Source organism: Cajanus cajan, chromosome 5 (assembly GCF_000230855.2).
Source record: "Cajanus cajan strain Asha chromosome 5, NIPB_CcT2T_4, whole genome shotgun sequence".
NCBI classification, from domain to species: domain Eukaryota; kingdom Viridiplantae; phylum Streptophyta; class Magnoliopsida; order Fabales; family Fabaceae; genus Cajanus; species Cajanus cajan.
The window spans coordinates 50,079,379-50,084,909 of record NC_138521.1 but is presented as its reverse complement, the minus strand read 5'-3'; positions in this window follow the sequence as shown (position 1 = coordinate 50,084,909).

Below are 5,531 nucleotides of genomic sequence, written 5' to 3'. Positions count from 1 at the left end.
ATTATTAGAAATTTTTTCTAATAGTTGCTTGAGTCGGAATTTAACCGATTTGTACTCATAAAGTCTCATGTTTAACTTAGAAATTTTTCTAAGCGTTATGTGGGTCGGAATTTAAACGACTCAAAACTTCGTTATTAACTTAGAAATTTTTTCTAAGTGTTGCTAGAGTCGGAGTTTAACCGATTGTACTAGGTGTTGCTTAAGTGGGTATTTGGCCGACCATTTTGTTAAGATTCATTTTGACTTGGACAAGTTTTTCAATTATTATGAATCGGCCCACGACTGACTCCACGAGGTTTCATTTTTAACTTAGAAAAATTGTCTTACTTATAGACATCGGGAATTGACCGACTGACTCCACGAGGTTTCATTTACATGGAAAAATTGCATTACTTATTGTAGTCAGGAATTTACCGACTGGATCCACGAAGCTTCATTATTAACTTAGAAATTTTTTCTAATAGTTGCTTGAGTCGGAATTTAACCGATTTGTACTCATAAAGTCTCATGTTTAACTTAGAAATTTTTCTAAGCGTTATGTGGGTCGGAATTTAAACGACTCAAAACTTCGTTATTAACTTAGAAATTTTTTTAAGTGTTGCTAGAGTCGGAGTTTAACCGATTGTACTAGGTGTTGCTTAAGTGGGTATTTGGCCGACCATTTTGTTAAGATTCATTTTGACTTGGACAAGTTTTTCAATTATTATGAATCGGCCCACGACTGACTCCACGAGGTTTCATTTTTAACTTAGAAAAATTGCCTTACTTATAGACATCGGGAATTGACCGACTGACTCCACGAGGTTTCATTTACATGGAAAAATTGCATTACTTATTGTAGTCAGGAATTTACCGACTGGATCCACGAAGCTTCATTATTAACTTAGAAATTTTTTCTAATAGTTGCTTGAGTCGGAATTTAACCGATTTGTACTCATAAAGTCTCACGTTTAACTTAGAAATTTTTCTAAGCGTTATGTGGGTCGGAATTTAAACGACTCAAAACTTCGTTATTAACTTAGAAATTTTTTCTAATTGTTGCTAGAGTCAGAGTTTAACCGATTGTACTAGGTGTCGCTTAAGTGGGTATTTGGCCGACCATTTTGTTAAGATTCATTTTGACTTGGACAAGTTTTTCAATTATTATGAATCGGCCTTTGGCCGACCACGTGGCCAAGTTTCATTTAAACAAAAATTCCCACATTATTTCAAGTCGGCATTTGGCTGACCATTAAGCTAAGCTCCCTTAGAAATTTTCCACTTCATTTGGAGTCGGCATTTTGGCCACTATTCAAATCAGAAATTGGACGCCCATGTGGCTACGTTTTTAACGTAAAAGTTTTCCTATATTATTTTGTGCGGGACATGGGCGACCACATGGAAAATCTAATTTTCATTGCCTTTGGAACAATGTCTATTATTTAACTGAAGTTTGGGTTTTAGAAAATTTTCAAGTTAATTCCAATCGGATTAGGAACGATCACTTTTGATTTTAAACTTAGAAAGCTCGGAGTTTTGACGAATACGCTTGAAAAATGTTCAATTTTAAACTCAGAATTTTGCTGAATACGCTTGGAAAATATTCTTTTAACTTAGAACATTTTACATACCACTAAAGCACTCGGAATTTGAACGAAGACATATTGGCCCAACTTAGAACATTTTATAGTCGTTAAGACACAAGAAAAGTATCACACATCCAAAACATCAAAATTCAATACAAAGAAAACCTAGAATATTAGAGGCACGCATAAGTTTCCACGAAAAAGGGCTAACGTAAAGCAGGTTCAATCATCTTCTGGGGGATCCATTAGTTCCCCATCCACAATTTCCTTGAAGTAGCCGAGCCCACTAAGGTCTATGTCGGCATGGAGAAACTTCACTTGACTTGTGGCGGCATCAAAACCTTCAACGAACTTCTTCAGAGAGTCCATCTTGGCCGCTTGAAGGTCGTTCTGAAGCTTCTCCACTTCAACTTTCATCATGGACAAATCACTCTCGAAGACGCTAGCAGCATCAGTCGACTTATCCCGAGACAGGCGCGCCTCGTCCAACTCTTTCTCCAACACCACTTTCTCGGCAGCCCAAGCTTTCTTCTCTTCCTCAAAAGCACGACGACCTTCCAGCAGTTTGTCTCGTTCGTTGGATATCCACTTGAAGTCGGCCCTGCTTTTACTCAAGCTGTCCTCCAAAGAAGAGAGTTTTTTCCCCTGCACCTTGGAGTCCCTCACTAGCCCCCGAATTTTGTCTTCATTGACGAGTGAGAGAACCGAAAGACGGTTGGTTAGGGACTCAATTCCCTTTGCAATTGAGAAAGCACTCATCTTTTCTAAGTCGTCGCGGTCTCCCTCAAGCAGATCCGTTCCGCGAATATGGGCGCTGTCATTAAACTTTTCATCCCAGAAAGAGGCCACGCCACTACGCTCGTGACCATGATCCACTGGATCCCAATTTTCGCCGAGGCAAGCACTAATAGTCCTTTCAACGGATTGGACCTCGGTATCGCCCTTATCAATCTCGGTGGCTACCACTGTCTCCAAGTTCACCACCGACATGGACTTCTCGCCCTCGCGCCGACGCTTGTGTGAGGATTCGCCAACACCCCTCGCCGCAGTCACAGGTTTTTCAGTCTCCACAACCTTCTCGGTCGCCGATTCCCCGACCCTAGCAACTTGGGAAGCTTGTTGCTGTTTCCAGAGCTTGGCCAATTCCCGATTGCTCATACTCGCCATCCTATCTGCACGATGACCAAGTAAACATTATGTTATAACGAAAAATAAAGCATCACAAAGAAACAATAAGGTACAAAAGGGGCGATCGGCGAGAAACCGATTACCTATATATATTCTCAATTCATGGGGCCTACTTTCTAAATCTAAGAGTTTGGCGGTGTTGAAAATCGTTTTCAATTCCTCAAGTTTCCTAACATCCTCTTGGTCCTTCTCAGGAACCTTGTCAGGACTTAACCCACCACAGGGCTTAGTTTTCTCGTTCCAATACAAGGGATACCCTTTAAGTAAGCCCTCGTTGCCAGGCGTACAACGAACTCGGAAATAGGATTTCTTGAAGTCCTTATAGGACGACTGAAAAAGTGTTAAAATTCCCCGACCCGATACCCCATGGACAGACACCCAACCACTGCGTTTATTGATACAACTTTCAAAAAAATAAAAAAACTTTTCTACAGTCGGGATTAGCCTGAGACCCCCACACAAAACCTCAAAAGCTCGGATGAACGCCCAACTATTAGGGTGTAATTGAGTAGGTGCCACATTCAAGGCGCTCAGGACCCCTTTTTGGAAATCGGAAAGTGGCCACCTAACCCTAAGCTTAGAAATTAGAGTCGCATAGCAAAACGTAAAATGCTCAATGCCGTCACCCCTAATACACACAGGCTCCCCATCCACACAAGGCTCACAAACAAGCACATTATCACCCTCAATACATACCACATGCTCCCTACAAAAACTGTCCATTTCAGCCCACGAATTCATTAGAGATGAGCAACGAAGCACATCATCCTTAACCCACTTATACGCGTCTCCATAACTTATAGCCTCCATGGTATAAACAAACTTGAACTACAAGGGGGAAAGAAAGGCAAAGGAATTACAAAAAAGGAAGGCTACCCTATTTATAAGAGTCCAAAGGTCGCGTGTGGAGTTGGGAAACCCAAGGGTCGCAGCGCGTGTATTATAAGAGTTCAAAGGTCGCGCGTGGAGTTGGGAAACCCAAGGGTCGCAGCGCGTGTGGAACGTTACAACCCTTAACCCAAGGGACAAAAAAAAAAGGGGGGGGGGTGCATACCATTAACTTTAGCAACACGTTTGGCCACGTGGCACAGTCATTATTCGCACCCCTGCAACGCCGATTTTGCAATAAATACATGTCCTTTTTCGAGTAAGGTGAATAGACACCCCCTTTCAGGTTTTGGGAAATTGCGGTCTCACGTGACGAGTTGGAGTATCGCAGTGTACCGCCCAGGTCGCCATCCGACTTGGTTTTCCACTCGGCAAATACACAACCAGGTTGCCAGGCCTTAAGCCCTTTCGCCTTATAGGCTCAGGGCTGGAAGGCAAGTGTACTGTCTCGGTCGTGGGCCGATCTGATATTCTCGGACCATAACCGATGTCGTTAAGATGTATACTCGGTTTAGCCTTATCGCCTTACAGGCTCAAGGCTGGAAGGCAAGTGTACCGTCTCGGTCATAGACCGATACATATTCTCGGCCTAGGTCCGATGCCGTTAAGATGTACACTCGGTTTAGCCTTCACGCCTCACAGGCTCAAGGCTGGAAGGCAAGTGTACCGTCTCGGTCGTGGGCCGATCTGATCTCCTTAACGATGATAGGACGTCAACAGCCCTATACTCGGAAATTACCCGACTTGGCAACCAGGCCCTAAAACCTCTCGCCTTATGGGCACTCGGAAATAAGGTGACCATGATTTCCTACTCGGTATTAACCCGATGTAGGGTTCAGTAAAAGCCTATTCGGTCATAGCCCGACTAGGCTTAGCGAGCTCGATTCCTCTTGCCTACCAGGGAACCACTCGACACTTATCTCGTCGGATTTTCGGTATAGACCCTGTCGGTCGGACCCCGACTGAACTCGTTCCCGTTGATCTCGCATCATCGTGATAAGAACGGTTAGGGAAATCCCTTGATCCTCGGGGTCTAAGAGGCCCACGAACAACGCACCATAAAGCCTGAAACCCTAGAGTTGAGACGGCAGAACACACTTTTGAATGCTCTGGCTTTGAGGCACGACCTAGGAAAAAATCCTAGTCCACCCCTTGGCCGGAACAGTTTCATTGGCTGTTAATTTTCATATAACATAAGGTTCAGTTTTATAAATTAAAGTTAATTTGAATAACATATCACCTAAAAATTTACGGAAACCGTAGACATGTACTCGTCAATGCTCTAGAATAATTTATTCTCACGTGGCCCTGTAGAGCGAAAGAACTTCAAATTCAAAACATCGCTTGTCGATATAAAACGACAAAAGTTCAATCTTTTTTCCCGATCCAGAGACACAAAACATGAACTGTTTTTCTCGTGGTCTTTCAACGTCATCTCTTAACTTTATACAGTACGTTATAATTTTTACACCTTTTCATTTTGAGAAAAGAAAAAAGAGATACAAGAACGGAGAAAAGGTGAATTGCCCTCTTTTTTTGCGAGAAAGGCGCACAAAGAAGTAAAGGAACAAATTTATAGACCACAATAATTTATTATGAGATGAGATAACTGTACACTCTTTTTTTAAATTAGAGAGAAAGTAAGAAAAGAAGAGAGTAAAATATGGTAAAGATAAATAAAGAGAAAAACAAATTATAAACATAACATAAACATACCTTTGTAATATATAATTTATTTCTTTAATTATGCATCTTTTTACCTGTGTGAATCACTAAAATTGATCTAAAAGTGGAGAGTTTTATGTTTGAATTTTTTTATAGTAATTCTTATGAATAAAATAAAATTATTTTGACCAATGACAATGTGCACCTCAATTATCGCATAGTATC